A 22,510-nucleotide genomic window follows, 5' to 3' on the forward strand; every position below is an offset into this window, starting at 1 on the left:
ACCTGATGTGGGCTACTTATGAAGAAAAGGAGGTTTAGTTTGTTCACAGTTTGAGAGATTCAAGAGCAGGTGGCCTCAGTGGTTTGGCCTCAGATGAGGGCTTTGGGTGTTGGCACACCCAGAGCAAAGAGGACAGAAGGGACCGGGCTTGTTCCTTTCACAACAACCATCTCACAAGAACTACCAAGGGCTGCAGGAGAACAACTTCACACCTCCAATGACCTAAGGACCTTCTATGAGACTCCGCCTCTTAAAAGTCCCACCACCTCCCCATAGTGCCACCTTGGAGATCAAGGCTTCAATCACAGTGGGTCCTTGGGAGACACAACCTCCACCTAACCACAGCATTTGGGAAGGCACAGTCTCTGCAGGTCTCAGTTATCCAGTCTGTAGAACAATCTCCATCCTGTCCTCCTTGCAGAGAAACAGGGGACATGAGATGAAAGGAGAGATAAGCAGATAAGTGTGTACCTGAAGGTTGAAGACCAACTAACACCCTCTGACCCCAGGCACTGCCTACTGCACTGGCTCCCAGGAGCACCTTGGAATGGGGCTGGTATATTCTAAGAGTGAGGGCAAGGATGAGGTCACGTTCAGGTTTATTTTCTTACTGATTGTTTTACTGTTCAAATTTCCTTTGGCACTCTTTTCTGTTTTGTTCTGAAAGGGATAGTTCCTTACTGGGAGTCCTCTTCAATTGAGAGGCAGGACGATCATGGACAAAATGTTGGTCAGACCCAGAGTCTCTGGGGCCAGACCCCAGCTATGTTCTAATTCCTCTCTTTGGGAAGCTGTTTGCTCTGTCTCAGCATCCTCATCTGCACAATTGGGGATAATACAGTCCCCATACGATGAGGACTAAATGAACACACTCTGTGGGCTTTGAATGGTGCCCAGCCACACAGTGAACACTCAGTAAATATTGAGTATTATCATTACTGATCAACTTATCCTGGCCTCAGGCAGTGAGAATGCATGACCAAAAGATTTCTGATTCAGCTCTGAAAGATATCACTAAATCAAGATCCTGTTATCCAGTGGGTTTTCGTGCTTCTAGAGACCATGGCTGGGTGGAAGAAATAATTGATGTTACGGATTCTGCAGGGATGTTAATCTGCTCCAGATTTTACATCTGTTTTCAACCCATTTGTGAAATTATTGGGGTCTACAGACCCTTGATGGGAAACTTCTGTCTTATTGCTTTTTAATTACTAGCTCACCAGCACCTCCAAGCACAGCTTTTGGCTCTCTAAGTACAGAGACTTTGATTGTGGTTACCATCAAATGGAAGTCCACAAAGGAAAGAAAATGTGTGATGTAACTGAACCCAAACTGGATCTATGATTCTTTCTTGAGTGCTGTGCCTTCCATGTACACCATTGTGATCTTTCACATCCAATGGACCCTGCTCTGAGAGAACCTTGAGGAAACTTTCTCTCTGCCTCTATTCCCATAGGAGCTGCATAGATAAGGGTCACTTTGTTAAGAATTCCCATTTCTGGAGAAATGGAAGGTCAAAGTTGTGAACCTCAGTTAACAGTGAAAGTTGCCTTATTTCAAGTCATATGAAGAACACTCTTTAAGTATGGTGTTTACAGACTAGGGTTTGGAAGAACTTAAACTTAAAAACAAATAATAGCAAATATACCCTTCGATATGATCATCCACTGGATGACTTCATTGCAATTTGGTAGAAATTAAGGGTTGGACTCATAAGAGTTTAATTTTCAGGTCAGACAGAAGCATATTTCAAGTCTTCCAATACACCTACTCAACGAATTCCACCTTTTGTGCATCCTTGATTTATTTCTCTACTTCTGTACCATTGGGTTTGCAAAATTAATTTGCTGCATAGAATACCTTAAATCACTTTTCTACCAAACCATGGGTATGCTTGGGAGAGAAAGAGAGGAGGAACTCCCTGATTTTTCTTTCAAGGACTGATAAGGAAAAACCTGGTTGAAGGTATAGACAAAAATCAAAGTAATTTTACTATGTTATTATTTTCTTTTCTTAGGGAAAGATATACCTGTTTTAAAAAGTATGCAGAAGATATCGCAAAATTTAGTTGTTTCTTTGCTATTATATCCAGTTAAAGGGGGTAGAAAGAGGATGAGGAAATATAAATAAAAGGGAATTGGGAATGGTACGGGGTGCAGGAGAGAGTAAGAGACCATCTTATCAGCCTGGGAGGAAAGGGGAGGACATGGAAGGAATATTTTTGGGTAAGGCAGTTGCACTAACGGTGAGGAGAGGGAAGAGGATGTGGGAGTCACTAGTTACACTTTTTTTGTACATGTATGTTTTTGTATCTCCCTCATGACCCAACATACATACCTTGTACATGTTAGGTACTCAATAAATCAATGAAACAGAAACAAAGAGAATGTATAAAATATAGAAGCTTTGAAATGAATATTGACTTAGAAATGTATTTATCTAGGCTATGGTCTTACCATTATTATCAATTGCCATCTGTTTCCCTTGAAACACTGTGTGTGTGAGTGTTAAATGTTTCTACAGATCTTCATCTGCTTTAATCCCAGGCTTCAGAAGCTCTACCCCAAAATGAGATAAGTAGAGCTTCCTGCTTGGGGTGGTGGTTGGTGTGGGGGTGAGGGGATTATTCCTAAGATTATAATGGGAGTTAAGCAGTCCCTGTGGGCCTGGGATCCCCTGTGGACCTGGGTCCACAGCTTCCCAACCTAACTGGGGACCATGATAGAGCCTTCTGATGACATATCTGTAGATTATTGACAACAGCTTCAGTTTCCTCTTTGGGAAATATTTTCTGAATTGAGAAATGAAAACCTCAAGAGCTGAGAAAGAAAGAAGACATTCTTCTTCTTTTTTTTTCTTTTTTTCTTTCTTTTTTTCCTTTATCAACGCTCAACAGAAGCGTCAATCCTACAAGAAAAAAAGTGTTACCCTTGACCGATAGAATCAGACATTAGTAGAACATCTGAACTGGAATACCATGTAGCTTTTGAATGAAAACATTCCATATTTGGATGACTGGTCTGTACACCCTTATAATTACATTTAGCCCAAAGTAATGGATTGATATGTGTAGGTGGTCCTTAAAAAGTATCATTTACTGGAAAAAGGTTTAGAAAGGACGCTACCCCTCTATTTCAGTGGCATTTGAAATAACTGCAAGCGGTCACATGTCATGAACGACAGGCCCTGAGTGACATTCTTTGCATAAACAGGGAGTCAAGAACCTTGGGATGGTAGGTTTTCTGGAGGGCAATGGAGGAGGACACTGGCATTAGTATGGTGCCCCCTAGTGTTCCGTGATGGTAGCACGACTTGGAATCACACCAGCACCCTGGCCTAAGTAGGGCCTCCCCACAATCTTCTGATTGAAGGAGTTATGGCCCATCATAATTGTTTACGTCTTTAAAACCATCACGTTAAACGAAACCCTCTTCAACTTTAATGCATTTTTCCTGCACAATATCCATTTCCAACCCCTGCCGAATAGGATTGAGTCTTGACATTGTTTTTTCTTATAATGTGTGGCCTCCTGTCTAAGCATTTCAAAGATCAAGATGTATCAATTCATTACTGTGGTTGCAATGTCATAAACAATGGATAATGGCATCAATGGATGAATTGTTGGAGGAGGTGGGGATGGCTGTGCTCCTGGTCCAGGAGTCTGGCTGGCAGGAATTTGCTCCCAGCACATCAAGGAGAGAACGGCAGGCGAATGGGACGTGACGAGCGTCACTAGTGCTGTGCCTGTCATCGGGTGGAGTTTTCGTCTTGGAACCCAAGACTAGACTTCACAGCACATGATGCACACAGAGGAAGTAACTGGTGACACACGGGAACAAAAGGAGATGAGGAAAAGTCAACGCGACCGGCTAATTCCAGTTGCCAAGACCACCTCCCTGTTACTTATCTGGATATTTCAGAGAAGAGTGTTTTTGGGGATTCGAATCATATAGACTCCTATGAAATATGCCCCATGCCTTAATGTTGTATATTCAGGCTGCCACAGCCTGAGGGTTGAGAACAATAATTAAAACTGGTCTGTTAATTATCAGGAAAACATTCTTGACATAGAACACATGGGCTGGCAGTTGGTTCAAATCCCAGTGCTCTCCAGTGGCTGGTTAGGGCCCTGGCCTACCAGGTATAAAGGATTCTTCCTGTCAGTGTCAGTAAAGGGGAAGAAGATAAGTACCGGAGCCTACTCAATGTTCTAAGACTCAAGTCACCATATCACAAAGACTGCAATTCTTTTAATCACCCACACAGCAATGGTTATTTTCTTCCCTTCCATGTATTGTTATTTTTAAAGTTTCAACCCCCATAGCTGGAGATACCAGCTAACCCAAAAGAGAGCTTGGAACAGTTCTCTGGTCTTCATTGGTCTATTGAGAAACAAAGATCAGAAGTGCGTGCATGTGTGTGTGTGTGTGTGTGTGTGTGTGTGTGTGCGAGAGAGAGAGAGAGAGAGAGAGAGAGAGAGAGAGAGAGAGAGAGAGGGAGAGAATGGAAGCAAATGTAATTCTCTCATCTTGGACTTTTAGGCGACATCTCTATGACTATCTTTTGATCCAGACCTCTAGGTTTGGTTAGTGGTTACTCCTTCCCAACAGAAGCCTCCTTAATACTCCAGATGGGCAGGTGGGGGGTGAAGGCCATTGCTTATCATTGGAAAGGGCAGAGAGGAAGGGAGACCTTTGTTCAGAAGCAGAGGGAGGCAGGTCACCCTAATGCTACTGAACTGGATTCCTCCCTTCCATCTAATTCTTTGTTATCTTCAAACACTCCACAAGATCTCCTTTTTATAAAAATCAGTTCTGCCATCTCCAAACAAATTAGGAACATCACAAGCATGGGTAGGTTGTAATTTCAAATAAAAGAAAAAGATACCAAAAGGTTTAATTATCAGCTCAGAGACTCTCAACTTAATGAATCTTCTGTTTGACTATTGGGCTTGGGTGAGCATGTGTCGACATTCAGCCAGCACCTATCTGGAATCATCCATGAATAGATGGGAGCCACTGGGAACTGATGCCAAGGTTCAGCCACACCAGTGCATACTTGGGGAATGTTGCTAACACCTGATTAGAAAGATGAAGATGGTCCATGTAGGCAATGCGTAGTGTCCCTTAGAGTTTGGAGGAAATGGGGTGTATGTGAGCATCCAGGGTACAAAGCACAGAAAACCAGCCAAGGGGACTCCCACAGTGCGGAAAGAAATGCCCACACTTAATGCTTTCCTGGAATAAAAATGTGTAATTTAAATAAAGCTGTAGTGCCAAGAAGTCCCCAGTCCCTTATGCTCCTGTGGCACAATGGAGAGTCACTACCGCTATGTCTGCCAAAAGCTTCTTATTTCCAAGGAAGCCCGTTTTATAGAAACACATCAGAACATCTTCTTTTACCTTTTGACAAAATGAAACTGCATCCTTGGGAGTTTCCCACCCATTGCTCTCTTGGCTACTTCGCTCCAGTACTATTTCATTACTTATTGATTTTCCAACGCCTCTCTGCATGGCTGTAATTTACACAGGTCCTCACAGCCCTTAGCAATTCTTAACACCTCCAGGTAAGATCACTGAGTCCACCAGAGAGAGCCGGCCACTGGCTTCTCTGGAATGATGAAAAATTGGCAAATCTCATCGCTCAAGCAAATACCTGGGGGAAGCCACAGTGGATGTGAAGGAACATCACAAGTTGACACTACAGCAGGAGGACAGGCGAGGCTGACTGCAGTGGGGAAGCTGTCACGGGCCTGGTGTGGCACATGGCCACACAACCTTCGCTTTGGCAATGATGCTGCCAGTGCTTTGCATGTTGACAGCACTAAGGAAAAAAAAAAAAAAAAAAAAAAAAGTCTACGAAATCAGCCTAAAGCTGGATTTATTATGATCTTTCCAAAAACGAATTGCCAGCTTCTCAATGTGTGAAATGTTTGCCTCGGTAATAGAGGTTCCACTCAGAGAAAGATGGAAGTAAAAGAATGTGTCGGTGGAATGGAAAAAAATAGAAAAAAAGATAAATATCTTCAGGAGAGGTCTTGTTTGGGTGAAACACACCAGTGTTATAAAGAGGGCCAAGAAAAAAAAAAACATTTTTTTTTTCCCTGAAAGGACAGAATTTAGATTCATAGTCATAAATCACATTTCATTGGTAGATTTCTGAAGACTTACATCCAGACTATTACTTTGTTTTAAAAAGTTTATAATTATAAGATGGATTCCTTTTTTTGTGGGGCAGGGGAGAGAAGTGGGTACTAAGTTGTGGTCAGATAAAGGGTGGGAAATTCTAGGGGTCCCTGCTCCATAGGGTGACTGCAGGGAGCGACTGTGTATCTCAAAAGGTCGGAAGGATTTTGAATGGTTTTGCCATGAAGAAGTGATAAATTTTTGAGGAGACAGATATGTTGAGCCTGATTACACAATGTACTGAGACATTGCATGGTATTCCATGAATATGTACAACTTTTATGATTTAGGTATTGGTTTAAAAAATAAATTTAATCAAAAAAATTAAAACTGTTATTCAGCTATTTTATCAAATATTTCTAGAGAATATGTATGTATATGTGTACACACACACACACACACACACATATATATATTTGTTTTATCCATAACATCCCTCTATAAATTTTTCTTTTATATGGAGTTGTGGTGAGAATGTGATCAATAAATTCAGAGGAAAAACTGAATATTATTAAATAATCATAGGGAAAAGAATGTGATGCATTTTCATCGAAAGATAGGGTTGAATTCACTCTTTGCTTTTTAAAAACGGCATTGAATGAAGGATCCCTTGGAGGAGTGTATTTTACATTGGCCTTGTGGGGAAGCCATGGTCAGAAAAAAAACAACCTGATAAATGTCAGACTGTTCGTGCAGTATCATGTGGCTTACCTAACTCCGTGACCTGAAAACCATTTCTAGATGGTTCCAAAACAATCAACCTAACCAATCCACACAGTTATAGAATTTTTTTTTTTTTTTTTTTTTTTTTTTTTTTTTACTATCTAAGTGTGTTTAGGAAGTATCTGGGTCAACTATTTTTTAATTTGTTGAAATCAGTGAAAACAATCCGATCAAAAGGGTTTTATTTGGCATTGGAAGATTAAAAAGCAAACCCCAAATTCTTGGTGACAATTTGCCTTTTGACTATAACCCATGACATATATTACAATTACTTATCATCTGCCCTTCGCTGACTTGCCACCTGATTTTCCAGGAAGTGTGGTGGATGGCGTTCCCCCTGCTCTGCTCCTGTCTCCTACTTTTGGAACTTGCACTGGAGATTTCTTCACCAGGGAGGCAACACTCAGATGATTTGGTTTGAATGGGGCAGATCCTACTCCTGACTCTAGGTTGACCCAAACCTGGCCACATGGTCACTGTACCACCCTGTCCACAGTTAAGGACCCAAACTGGGAACAGGAGAACCAAAGCCAGGATTTTGGCTAAAACCCTTGGCCATGGGGCCCCTCTCCCCTCAGGAGCTTGTGCTGCTTGGGTGTGAGCTTGGAGCTGCCAGGGGCCATTATAAGAACCTGGAGGGCCTGGAAATGAGGCAGACATGGAGGCCAACAGAGCCAAGGTGGGGTGGGGAGAGTTGAGGAGAGAGCCAGATGTTATTGTTGGAGCTGTTGAATCCAGCTGAGCCTGAAGCCACCTACCCCAGGTATTTTAGTATATGTATAAATACATTCTCACTTTTACTTAAGCTAATGTGAATTTGGTTCTAGTTTGTTTCAACCCAGAGAGCCCTGACTCATGAGGGCCATTTTGTCTCTGAATGGTCTGAGTGTTTCAAATTGATTTCCTTTTGTTCTGAAATAAGTCTGGAATATTTAGGCAGGTTCACAGAATTAAAAGGAATTTAATGATTTTGTCGTCCACCTGAAAAGAAAATTCTGCTAAAACATCTAAGGCTTGACCCTGTAACTGACTTGGTATGAGAAACCTACTCCAAGAGAAAGAAAAGAGATGTGGAAAAAGAATCTTACAAATGAGAAAGGAGAGGAAGTGTTACTATTTTTGTTTGTTTCAGGTCGTACTGAATTATACGAAATCTCCTTAAGGATGGGAGGTGTGTCTCATCAGCATGTACAATATTAAGCAAAGATCTGGGTGCATAGCAGGCACTTGTTAGGCTAAACTTATTAGAAAGAATTGCTGTCAGGTATTAATGCTTATTATATATTAAAAAATGAAAGGTACTTATGGCATGCCATATTTCTGAGGAATTTATGCAATCTAAAAATGATCAGACTGTTCTCCTACGATTGACAAAATTCCCAGAAAACTCCCAGGTCATAAATCAGCAGGAAGAGTCTTCTTTTTCTGTGACTCATAGGATCACTGTCTACAAAAAGGCATTTGAACGCAAAGATCACTCTGAAGCTGCTGAGCCGACCATCATGCCTTACCTCAGACGATGTGAAAGAATACTACTCTTGTTAGAATTCACAGATGTGGCCAAAATCTGGGTTCGACCCAGGATTTCTTAGCCCTTGGAATTCTCTCGAATGAACATCATTAAAAGAATGCGTTCATTTGGAACCAACTATCTCTTAGGTATTTATTTCCTAACCATCTTTTTTTCTGACACTCACTGTTGGTCAAAATATGAAGCCAATCAAAAGCCACATGGAAGAGAAATCTGAAGCCCGAGAAGAAAATATGAACAGTACCCAGGGCAAATGGCTCAAAGAGTTTCTCTGCTAAGGCAGCCCAGCCATATGGCCAGTTTGGCCCAGAGTCAAAATAAAGGTCATAAAACCATCGCTATGGCAGGCGAAGATGTGCGGGCTCTGGAGGAGAATGATTGTACTGTGACGCTGAGAAGCAGGCCAGCCAGATGGTGCAGAGGGACCCAGACAGGAATTCCACAGCAGGAGGAAGGACCTCGGCCCGTTTTACCTTCCCAGACTCCTCTCTCCGCTGCCCTCTCTTCTGTCCACACTGGACTGCTTGTGGGTCTTCTTTCATGTAATGTGTTTTCACATCTCCGTGCCTTTGATGACACGGGTCCTTCTGTCTGGAATGGTCACCTTCTTCGCTCTCCTTCACCCCCATCAAAGTCCTGCGCGTCCCGCCCACTCTTCTGTGCTTTCATCCCCAGCCCTCCCGCACACTCTCAACTACTCGGGGTGCCATCAGCCTCCTACCCCCTCCCCTAGTTTCTTTTTTTTTGGCCTCCATGCCTTGACATAGCTTGTTTTCCTTTTTCTTCCCCCTCTTCTTCCCTCTGGATCTTCTCAACCTCATTTTGTAATCGTCTCCTCCTGAAAGCCTTCCCTCACCTCTCATTCCATCCAGAAGACCCTCCTCCATACTCCTCGAGCCTGCTGGGGCCTACTTCATCAGTGCCACTTCTCTGGCCAGCAGTCATTGAGTGACGGGCACTTGCATCTCTTCCGTGTGCCTGGAGTGACCTTGGGGCCCAAGACTATACACCCACTAACTTTGTATTCCTATCAGTGCCTGGTGCTCAGCAGGAAGGGTGCTTGGACAGACAGATGGCTGGCAGGAAGGAAGTGTGACCTAATCCTTCCAGGTCCTGCTCTCATTCACTTCCTCTGGAAAGTTCCAAGACCCATCCAGTCCCCTTGCAATTTACATATTTACATGATTCAAAAAAAAGAAAACCTCACAGTTCGATTTGCATTATTGAACTCTTTCCTTAGACAGAGTGGAAGCTTCTTTGAGGTCAGGATTCAAGGCTTCTTCATCTTTAAAGCTCTAAAGATACCTCATCCATAGTGGGTGCCTGTTTGTTCTTGTTCCATAAATATTGAAGGAAATTTACATGGTACTATGTGAAAGCTATTTAAACAAATCCTGAACTAGAGAGTGGAATCTTCTTAGCTTTGGATATTAAGTATACTTAATCTTCCATGCATGGTGGTGAACACCTGTAAATCCAGCAACTCAGGAGGCTGAGGTAGGAGGATTGCAAGTTTGAGGCCAGCCTCAGCAACTTAGTGAGACTCTGTCTCAAAATAAAAAAAATTAATAGGACTGGGGATGTAGCTTAGTGCTAAAGTGCTCCTGGGTCCAATCCCCAGTACCAAAAAAGCTGAAAAAAACAAAAACAAAAACAAAACAAAAGCAACCCCCCAAACAGTGCTGATTTGTGAAGACTTAGCTGCAGGATGGGAAGGGCGTAGGGCTGTTCTCAGCAGCAACGCTTGCTGACACCTGTGGCACTTATGGACCATAGGACACTGTGCTAGGCACCTATGAACGTCAAACCACTTTTCACTAGTGCTGGTTGGTACCTGAGTGTGATGTCCATTTGAGTCAGGGACAACATCTGTAACTCAGGAGGGAAGGAGGAGCCAGTGAGTTTCCGACTTGTAGAGAAAGACTGAGATTGGGTGGACTTGTTCCGACTCAGCAGAGTTTCATCAGTTTTTCTTTGCCCACACTTGAGTATTTTCAACTCAAATTATTTTAAAGTCCATGAACCTGTCTTTTTGCAACTTGAGTTGAAAATATTCCTCTCTGAATTTCAAGATGTTTTCAATAAATAAACAGCAAGTTTTTAGATGGGAAAGAAGGACAACTTGGTCCCCCCCCTCCCCCGCCGCCTATTGTGTGGTATCCTAATAGCAAGGGCCACCGTGGCCCAAAGGATGGGTGTGGATCCTGTAGTTATTTGAAGGTTGAATTAATTTTTCTTCTCCTTTTTTGCTCCTGGGGAATGAACCCAGGGGTGGCTTACCACTGAGCTACATCCCCAGACCCTTTTAAAATTTTCCATTTTGAGACAGATCCTCACCAAGTTGCTGAGGTTGGCTGAGGTTGGCCTTGAGCTTGATCGTCCTACCTCAGCCTCAGAAGTGGTTGGGATTACAGGTGTGCATCCCCGCACCTGGCACTGCTTCCCTCACTTTGAAGAGGTTGACAGCACTGTAAAAGAAGGTAGGCAACTGGCACGGTCAGACCGTTAGTAAATGGAGGAGTTAGGGTTAGAATCCAGGTTTGTTTGAATCTGTATTAACCATTGACTTAAAGGGGAGCCTGGTCTTACTGCTATGCAAATGCTTTATGACTTCAGAAAAGAGATTTCTTCCTGGGCTGCAGTGTTTATCATCATAGGGGAAGAATTAATACATGCAATAATGAATCTGGGCCTGGCAGAGAGTCTAAGACTGGAGGTGACTCTGATCTATGGTCCAGACCATTCTTTTGACTTGAGGGCTATTCAATCCCAAAATATAGGCATACAATGTGATTTCAGAGGCCTCTCGAGAAAGGGTGCATCTGACCCACCTTGTGATCTCACAGGGTTGTTACCAGGAATAACTAATAAAAAAGCCTAGGACGTGTCCAAGTGCCACAGTGACAGATGTGACTACACATAAATTAGTCTTGCAGAAAGCTACTTGCCTGGGGTCATCATAAATTTCTGATGGTGTAACACAAGACTGATTGTATTTACTTTTGCTCTCTGTCGGGTGGAGGAGTATGATAGGCCAGTAAAACGATTTAGTTGGCTGGTAAATTATCTGCAAGATTGATTAGGAATAGGAAGTGAGCAATTGGCAAATTGTCAATGCACAGAAAAGAATCCCCAATAATGAGGCCCACAGATTAAGTTAATTTAACACAGGGGTACCATTTGCGAAAGATGTTGTTTCATTGAACTCTTGTGATATTATTTGGACTGAACGACTGTGTCTGTGTGTGTGTGTGTGCGTGTGTGTGTGTGTGTGTGTGTGATGCAGACAGGTAACATGGTGCTCATGGTGGCTCTCAATTCAAGATTAGGAAAGCAGTAAAGACAATACACAGGGGACAGCAGTTCTTACTGCTCATCATTCTGAAAGAGATCATTTTGTGGAAATTAGAAAGAAAACATCAGCCATGTAATAAATTACTCTGAGTAGCCCAAGAATTGGAAGCTGGCTGCTATTGTTCCCTCTTCTCATAAATGATGTGCCTAGATTAGACCATCACTCTAACATGATTATGTATGCAAATGATGCAGACAGTTATACAATTTACAATTTGGCTGAAATTGTTAAAGAACTGGCAAATGGACTTTGACAAATTGCAATTTGAGATTTTAAAAATGAACTTTTATCGCCGAGCAAGGCAACAACTGATGCTCAGCTGTGCTTATGTAAATTCCTCAAGCAACCTACAATAGAGATGCGGCGGATGCACGCTCCACCACGTTTTTAAAACAAGCATCAACTCTTCACCCTGGTTGGGAAATGGATTACTCAAACATCGCTCTGGTTGAATCAAATATTGGATTAATAGGGAATTACCATATATGCCACACATGGATTACTAATTTTAAAATAATTAGACTACAACAAAATACATTTAATTTAATATTTCTTTGATGAGTCAGAGGGCACTTCAAGATCTTGCTGTGCCCCAGGTCATCATTATGAACCACTATTGATACGGGGAGAGGCTTGGGAGGTAGTTAATGAAGAGATCTGGTCAACAGAACACAGGAAAACAGGGAGTCTGCTGTTTTTAGACATTTATGTCAGGGTGTTTCCCTTTCAATTTTGATTTCTTCATATCCCGAGGGATGCTTAGAGTTCACTGTCCTTTCTTGTCCAGGCCAGAGCTTGGTTACGTCATAGGAGGATATCTTGAGGTTTTTCCATTCACTGATTCTTACTGGCAGCTGTAGTTCTCTCCTTTATTATCATATATTGAGTACTTTAAAAATTAAATGTATTTCCCACAATTCTCCTTCCTACCTTTCTCTTGCTGCCGTACACATGGCTGCTATCTCAAGGTACATGTGGCAAGCTTTCTGCAACCACAGGCTCTGCATCTGTGAGCTCAAGCAACCACAGATTTTAAAAATGTGTGTGTTTATATATTTAGTGTCTGTACTGAGCATGCACAGACTTTCCTCTTGTCATTATTCCATAAACAATACAGTATAACAAGTATTTGCACAGCATTTACATTATACTAGTCATCCTAAGTCATGATTTCAAGTATGCAGGAAGATATTAAAATTATACAGGAAGATATACAGGAAGTTATTTAGAGTGTACAGGAAAAAAAGTTATATTCAACTAGTACACTATTTTATATGAGAGGTTTAAATATCCTCAGATTTTGGTATCTGCAGGGTTGGGGCCTAGAACCAATCCCCGGTAGATCCCGAAAAAGGATGTAAAAACACAATGCTTAAAATGTATCTATTTGCACAGAATTGTAAAAAGAGAATTAGACATGGTCTATTTTTTCCTGGGTTCTATTTCCTCAAATATGTTGGTGTTTATATACAGAGAAAGGTTGAGAACAATCAAGAAACTTAAACCTAAAGGAGAGCCAGTAAGGCTCACAGGTTCAGTGCTTAGCCAACATGATTGACAGGTTTAGGGCTTCCTAACCAAGTAAATAGGACCAATTTCAAGTTTACTCTTCTGTTACTGCTCTTTTTTTGAAGTATAAGTTATTCACTTTCCTCTTAAATTACAGGGCACAAAATTAGACTGTAGTAGGGTGTTTACCAGCAGAGGGTATAATGAGAAGGTTACTTGTGGTTTCAACATTTTGTATTTCTTGCCAGAAATATTTCTAACAGTGACTAGTTAGTTCATTTGGTTAGCAAATAAGTAATAATGAAGCCAAAAGAGTGAGTTCAGTACCCTTGTGGTCCAGTTGGCTACACTGGTTTCAAAACTACTGACTGGATATCAAAGTTTGACGCCAATATGAATCAGCCATCTTGAAGATAAAAGTGACTCGTTACAGAGGCAAAGCCAGTGGCTGGCAAATGATAATTGGGAAAACAGTTTCAACATCAGTAAATACCAAAAGTCATGCAAATTGAAACAGGGTACCATTTAGTTTATTAAGTTAGTTTGGAAAACAGGAGAGAAGAGGTTAAGGAAAGGAGACAGTGGACAGGAGACAAAAAGAGAGAACCCAATTCTGGCACGGGGAGGTGAAACAGCCACTCAAGCACGCAGGTAGGAGTGTCAATTGGGACAACCTTTTGGAAACCAATTTGGCAATAAAAGAAGCAAAGGCATGGCCGTGCCCTTTGTCTCAATAGCTCTACTGGGAGGAATGTGTCCTCTGCCACGGCAGAGATGCGTTTTATGTCATCGGTGGCGTGGACGTGCGACAGAAGCCGCTGAGGGCAAACTGGGTGATTCTAGCTTTGAGAAGAAGGGGAGGGAGGAGTGGAGGTAGGAAGGACAGTAGAATGAATCAGACATTATGGCCCACTGTGCATCTATGATCACAAGACCGGTGTGACACTACACCATGTACTCCAGAAGAATGAGAAGCTAGACTCCATTTATGTGTCAGAACCCATTCTACTGTCATGTATAACTACCGAGAACAACAACAACCTAAAACCTCTGGTAGAGAAAAAGAGTTTTATTTGCCCAAAGATGTTCATAACAATATACCAAGGCTATCCAACAGTCTGACTACCAACAGAAGAATTTCCACCCAAATCAATTTCCATTCTGGATGGTGCCTAATTAGTCAATTGATTAATCACATTAATGTGATTGGATTCTTCATGGTTTTCTACACTTTAAAAAATTTAGAAAAATGTACATGTTGATTTTTATCATCAGAAAAAATAAAGTTTAACAAGGCAATTTAAATGAAATGGAACATGTTTATATGACAGTGGTGACATAAGTGGGACTCAATTTTAAAAAATGTAATATGCTTGTTTATAGGCAAAGCTTGCCTAGAAAACAGAATGGAAGTACTGTCGTGCTCAAGGTCCTACACAGGTGCTATGACTGCATGGCGGGCTTATCGGCACCTAAATGGTAGTTTTTTTGTACTTACTTCAAATTGTGTATTACTTTCATAGTCAGAAATAATGGAAATAATTAAGAAGGAAAATGTTATTTTACAAAAAGAAATCTGGATAAGAGCATGTAGATAAAAGGATAAAACTCTTCAGCCAACACTTTCCCAACCAATGGAATGCCAAAGTATCAATAACCCACCTAGAAGGTTAATATCTTTATATTGGAGTTTACCATGAAATTACCTTTTTCGTTGTAAGCAAATTGGTCAGATATTTCCCATATGGTTCAACTGAGTATATGAGAAAACTGTCTAAACTATCTACCTATAAATTACCAGATCACATAATTTTATTTTTACTTTTTTATGATTTTTTCGATTTAAAAATTTTTTTTAGTTGTAGATGGAAATGTCTTTATTTTATTTTTCTGTGGTGCTGAGAATTGAACCCAGTGCCTCACACATGCTAGGCAAGCACTCCACCACTGAGCCACAACCCCAGCCCCTTATTTTTATGTTGACTATTAATGTTGCTCAGAAAAAGTCCAGAATTTTCTGAAGTATCAATTCTCAAACATTTTTGGTCTTGGGGCCTTAGTGTTTGTACTCTGAAAAACCATGAAATATGCCAAAGAACTTTTGTTGGTCTGGTTTATATCTATTAAGAGATTGAATTGGAGAAATTAAAAAAATATATTTTTTAGTACTAGTAAAAATAAAACAATCCATTACATATTAATATAATAAACTTCAATGAAAATAATGATATCTCCCAAAACAAAATAATTTAGTGAGAACAGTGACACTGTCTTAGTCTATGTGTACTGCTGTAACAGAATACCAGAGACTGGGTGATTTATAAAAAAAAAAAAAAAATAGAAATTTATTTTGTGTAATTCTGAAGGCTGAGAGTTCTAAGATCCAGATGGTGATTGGTCTGGTGTCTTGTGTGGGTCTAAGGTGATGTCTTGAATGCTACACCCTTCAGTTGCGGGGAAGGCTCTGCCTTCATAGGGCAGAAGAACAGAATAGAGCTGTGACCCCACTCCCATAGCCTCATTTGTGATGCTGGGATTGAACCCAGGGCCTGGCACATTCTCGGCACCTGCTCTACCATGGAGTCATGCCCCTGGCCCCAATGAGCCCTGTCAGTAGGCACTGACCAATTGATTGAGGGCAGAGTCCTCATCACCTGACCTCTCCCATTAGGCCCCAACTCCCAACTCTGCGGTCTTGGGATTGAGTTTCAACATGCGTTCAGGAGGGGACAAGCACTCAGAGCATACCAAGCATCATTTCACATTTTTCTGTCTCTGTCTGATTTAATAATAAGACAGCTAGGTTTTCAGATCTCCTTCTGCATTCAATCTGTTGCAGTATTATATGTCATGTGCTCTCTGAAAAGCTCCACTGTACGTTGTAAAGGAATGAAGTAAAAAAGCTGAACAATCTCTATTAATATGTAAAATTTTTGGACCTTGGATACCATAGAAAATCCAGGGGTTCCCTAGAGCACACTTTGAGAAATCACTGCTCTAGAGCAACAGGTACATTTCCAGACTTGTGGTTCCCTTAAAAACTATGCATGTTCTCTCTTCTGTAAGAAATGAGCATGCACACATATGTGTACACCCATACCAACAAGTTTATAAATAACTTGAGGGGTTTACTAACACCCTAAAGTCTGTGGATACCCAGATTAAGGACATTCAGGCTGGAAGGAAGGTAAGAAATATTTTGGCCATATTTGCATTTTGAAGTAACCAGGTTAAGACCTTGTTTAGTTAAGGTGCTTGATAGATGCTGTGAAATATAAAAATATATATTCTAGATAGATGCTGTGAAATATAGAAATATAAATTCTAGCAAAAATAGAGAAATATCTAAAATTACCAAAATGCTGAATGAAATTAAATGGTAAATAGCTGTTGGATCTGGTTAGCTCTGCTCTAACACTGACAGAGTAGGGGGAAGGAATGAGCACTAACGCCAGCTTTCACTTCTCCCCCCCTCAAACTTATCTTTGCCAAAGAACATAACTGGCTGCAATTCAAAGACATGTTGAAAAAAAATATAAATATATATTTTGGGGATAAAAAAATCCATTAAATTTTTTGATTGCATTGAGTTGCTTATCAAGGGTGTGTGAATAATGCCAGGAAAAGATACTTTTCTAAAAATCAATAAGTTGAAAGTGCTGTTTTAGGGTTGCTATAGTTGTTGGTTGTGTTTCAGAGTTATTCCTATTGACCTGAATTCAAAAACAAGGTATTGATTTATAAAGTACCTTCAGTAAATAAATGCACATTCTTTCAGCTAACCCTAATAACCTGTAGCATACGGAACAAGGTTTCAGCTCAGCTCAGTAGAGCCTAGCTTGGGGTGTCACAATTAATCCTTTCTAAGAACCACGAGGCTACCTCTATGTGGCTGAACAAACAGAAAGCAGAGAAGAAACCCATGGAAAGAGGAAAGAGGTAGGAACATTTTAGCTTCCTTTTCCAAATATCATTTTGGTTCCTGAGCAGTTGGGAGGCATAGACAACAAGACCAAGCCCGCAAATGAATGAATGATGACGGCTAAATTCTTATGTTATGCCTCTACTTAGCTGTCCTCTTGAGATTGATAAATAGATATTAGCAGAAAGATTTCTCTTTGCTTGACTGTTGGGTTCATTCTAGAGAAAGAGAGGAGGAAGCCCACAGCCCTGGCTTTATATTCAAAGTCCACATCAGGGCAGTGCTGTGAATTGGTTCTGGTCTGTCTCACCCTGCTATTATTTATCAGTCACAAATGTTGGTTGATGGGGACCAGATTGCATTGAAAAAAATTTTTTTCTTTGAAATAATTTTCTACCAATTGCAGCTAAGTTGCCTCTCTGAGGAAGGGGAAACAACCTTGTGAGAGCAAACTTGAGCCAAGTGTGGTAGGGTTTCTAGGTGCTGAGTTTTCTGGACTTTTCTTTCTTTCTTTCTTTTTTTTTTTTTTGCTGGAAAAAGCTTTCTTTTCATTTGGTCCAAGGTTTGGGAGGGTCTCCATGGTGGTTAAAAAGCTGCCTAGTGGTTAGAGGGAGAGGCTCAAGCCAAAGCCCTGATGTCAGGACATGCAGAGGAGCCCCATCTAAGGCCACTGCTCTCCGGCCTTTTCTTGAAGTCAATGCCCAGTAACATTGAGGAGTGGGCATTAAATGGTTATATACCCTTGTTATCAGTTAAGAGAAATTTATGCTTTTTTTCTTTTTTTAAAGCAAAATGTAAGGACAACATAGCAATGAGTAGAAATCAAAGAGGGAACTCTGCCTGTGTGAGTGATGGAGGCAGCGTGCTCCACACCAGGGAGAAAACTCGCTGGAGACTCCTGATGGGCATCCAGAGAGCGGCACCTGGCAAAAGCCTATGCACTCACATTTAAATCCCAAAGGAACTCTTTTCTTTTACAATTGAGTTTTCTAATATTTCGGTCATAATAATTTTATTTCAATAGAGTCAACAGCACCCCAAGTGTGCTTTCTTGGGGTGGTGCGATTCTCCAGTAGGTGCTACAGGGAAGTGTGTTGTGAACCAGGAGCCTTGGGGAGGGGTTGGTGGGAGGGGGGCAGCAATGGGCAGGGGCTCTGGGCCTCACACCTGGCTTCTATCAGGACAGTCCTATTTGATCTGTTTCTATATATTGAGGCTACGGGTAAGATTTTATTAGGGAAAGAATTCTGCTGCTAAAAACAAAGACAATGAAAGGTTGAAAGTCACCAGTCTTGCAGAACTATGTTTAGACTAAAATGGACTCTGAATTCATAATCCTCCTGTATGAATTCTGCAGGTGACTTCTCTCTCTCTTTCTTTCTCCTTTTAAAGTTTCAAGTTATCCTTATTATAGAAGTTAGGCTCATTATAGAAAAAGTATAGAGAAAACAGATAAGCAGAAAGAAAATAAAACCACCAGTCATTCCCTAATCCTGAGATTACCATTGTAAACCTTTGATGACCATTCCAAAAGACTGTTATTTCTATGCATAAATAAATATATGTATATCCTTTTTTCTCTTCCTTTTAAATGAAAATGAGATCAGAAAATCTACCTGTTGTTTTGTCACTTGAATTTTCTTTGTATGTTATATGAGGAACATCTTTCCATGCCAAGGAATGTACCTTTACATCATACTTTTTAAAGGCTGCCTGGGAGGCTGGCGAATAGACTTTATCCATTTCTATCATGCATATAGTTTATCCAGAGCCCTGTGTAAGGTGTTTGTTTTGCTCTGATAAACAAGCCTACTGTGAGGGTCCTAGACAGTTAGACATAGCAGAAATGGTACGCTATGGCATTCTGGTAGAGTGCTGCCAAGTGACAGGTATGTGGCAATATGGAACCTCTCCTATCAGCAGCTGCTCGGTCCCCCACTCCTGTGCCTGTCAGACAGGGCTCTGAGCTGCCTCCAGTGTTTACCCTGATATGCTATAAAAATGGTCTTTTCTTGTGACTCCCCACTGTAAAATTCTTGTAGAGTATTCATGTAGAGCAGGCGTTACAAATATCCCCTTGGCAGCCAGGTCAGCGGACCTTGAATCGCAAAGACACCTTCTACCAGCTGGATTGGGTCAGTGACTTTGTTTTTATGCGCCTTAATTTCCTCATTTCTTAAGTGGAGGAAAAGATCATATCTACTTCATAGTTATTATGTTGTTTAAATAAGTTAATACATGTAAACACTTAGAACAATGTCAGGCACCCCGGAAGTAATAAAAGCGTTAATTATTACTATCCTTGTACTTTTTGACCATTTCAAAGCCGGGATGTTTTTCGGTCTGAGAGGTGGAACATAGACTTTGAAGTCCTGCAGTTCCCAGTCTGTCTGTCTGTCTAGGATGGGGTGGAGTTCCCCAAACGGTGTGATGACGGAGGGATTCTTCTGCCTTCAAGATGGGCCCGAGAGATCAGAACCCCGGGCCTGAAAGCACACAGCCTTCAATTATTCCAACATGATGAACAAAAAGAATCAGTTGTGTGCTCAGGACTTGGGAAAGGTTGGGAAGCCCAGTCCTGAGCTGTGTGCCTTCTTGAGATTTCTCTTTAAGACACCTGGCTCCCACAAATTTTACTTCCCCCTCTCTTCTCTCCCTCAAATCTAACACCAATTACTTTGCAAACAATCACACCTAACCAGACTCCAGGCTTGACCTACATGTGCAGGGAGAAAGAGATCAGTTTTCCATGGTAGTTTTCTTAGGTGACTTCAATAGCATATTGCAATATAATATGATAATTACCACTTTTTAGAGACAGAAAAACAAGTTAATAATGTGCACCTACATATCATGTGACTCTTGTTTTCTAATACTTCATGAGTCCCTGTAGTTTGGGGACACTCCAGAGGTAAATATGTGATATTGGAATTGCATACTGCTAAAACCTGAAAGTATATCTAAAACATTGACGTTTTTGTGAGAAACCATTTTTCTGTCTTTCTTTGGAGTTGCTATTTCTCCTCATCTTTAGGTTTTGAAGTTTATAGTCTTTCCTTTATGGGCCTGGGTCCTATTTTTGCTCTGGTTGAGTGCAGATACATGTATCAAATTCTGGAGGAAAATCCGCTGTCTTCTCAGCTTTCAGAAGATGGCTCTTCTATGCCTTCCATAAGCTCCTGTAGTCTTTGTTCTTTGGTCCAATCTGTAAGCCATCTGTACCCTTTATTATTAAGAACATATTTACTGAGATTTCACAACTGTTTAATAGATATGTATCTTATTACATGTTTGATACACCTCATTAAACATATGACTCAATTGGTATTTATTTAACATTCAGTAAACACAGACCCCTCCGCCTGGATGGGGGCATGGTTAGGGGCAGGACCCCAGCTCGGTATCATATCCCCTTTGTCCTGTAGGAACTGCTCCTGTGCTGCCTAAGGCTTCATCTTTAACCCTTCAACACTCCAGCTCAGATGGGTCGGGCGAAGGATCAAAGTTGGGCTTGAAGTTGCAACTGTTACTTATAGCTCGGGCTGCCACTGGGGCTACCAGGCTGGAAGCTGTCCATCTTCTCCTCCTACCATCTCAGTGCTAAGTGAGGAGTGCGGGACATTCTGCCTTCTCAGACCTACCCAGGCATTTGTGATGTTTTTCAGTGACTTAGCGGGTGGCCTTCAATGCAATTCAATACAAAGGAGGAGAAGTCCAAAAAACTCCCAGATGCTCTCCCAGGCCAAAATGGATGCACCAGAGTCCTGTAAAACAACCTAGATGCATATCAGGATGCTCTTGGAGTCTGTCACTCTGCTTTGCCCTTGGACTTGTCCAACCTTCAAGACCCTTTGGCTCAGGCCCAGACCTATGTGCACCTATCCCAGCTCTTGGAGCTTGCTTCTCATGTGCTAAGGATCCCTTTATTGTTTCCAGAAAATAATGATATACCTGAGTACCAAAGCTAGCACACACAAGGCCTTTCTTTAAATGGAAATTTTCTGGCATGAATTTCTCATCCCTGCTGGCTTCACTTTCTCCTGAAGCAGTTCAGCGCTTCAGAGAAACATCACTTCATTCAAATGTTTCAGTCTTTTTAATTTTTTTCCCCCTCCAGGATCCACAGAGGAGGAAATCCAAAGAACTCACAGCAACTCCTCTGTGAGAAAAGTTTTCCTTTAAGAAGGCCACAGGCTCCGCCAAGCAACTGATCACAGTCTGTGGAAGTGAAGCGTTTTCTGTTGAGGGGGCAGGAGGCAATTTAGTTCTTAGTTCTTTGCCATAAATAACGGATTAAAAAGCTTAGCCGATGCTATAAATTAAAAATGTGAAACTAATTAGACCAGTCCCATAAAAGCGAAACAATCAATTCATATCCCAAGTATGTGATGTGACAGCATCTACCGGGTATGACAGCTCAAGAGAAGCAGAGGAGACCCAGGAATCCTACCCAAAGCTGTCCTCCAGCCCAGAACCACAGGCCCACTCCTGTGTGGCCAGGCAAAGCAGCAGTAGCTCTGCTGTGTTCTCTACCCATTTTTCATGACAACAGGTCCATCCCTTCTCCACCCCTTCCATGCAGGCCCATTCCTCAAAGGCAAGGCTTGCCCATACCAGCAAGCACAGCTGCACTTTTGCCAATTCAAACCAGATGGGTCTGGAAGGCAGCTGCTGCCAAGGCTATAATTCAACCGGGAATTCCTAAATGTTTCAACCAGCCATTTAATAATGTTCTAGCTGTAGTTTTCTCCCTGTTCTAAATATATGAGTGAGGCCAACTTGCTTGGACCCTGCAGTTTCAGAAGAGTTCTTTGGATTGCTCAATGGATTGTTTCCTTCTGTTTTACACGAACTCAGACTCCACATATCATAAGCCGCCTGTGGTTTCTCCACCCCCAGCTTGTCCTCTCCCTGGTGTGGTGGAATGAATCACTGTTCACAATTCTTCATGCCTGCTGGGTCTGAGAATTATACGTCCACAGCTTTTGTCTTGTGATTTTGTGGTTCTTCCCATTAGAGGGGCAGAGTGTTCCCTCATTGCATTGGCGTGTGGCTCAGCTGCGTGACTTGGCTTGGTTAATGCAGCGTATGTGTGTACGTGTGAGTTTGCTGGTTCTAGACTGCGACCTCAAGAAGCATAGCGTCTTTCTGTATGTACTTTTATTCTTGTACAGTGACTGTTCTGAGAAGGACAGTTGACTTGAACCTATCTTGCAACCTGGAGTCTTGCTCATCTGATCCCAGCTGAGTACAACAGAGCCAAAGTAGGTCTAAAGACACACAGG

The sequence above is a fragment of the Sciurus vulgaris genome, assembly GCF_902686455.1.
Source record: "Sciurus vulgaris genome assembly, chromosome: 17".
NCBI classification, from domain to species: Eukaryota; Metazoa; Chordata; class Mammalia; order Rodentia; family Sciuridae; genus Sciurus; species Sciurus vulgaris.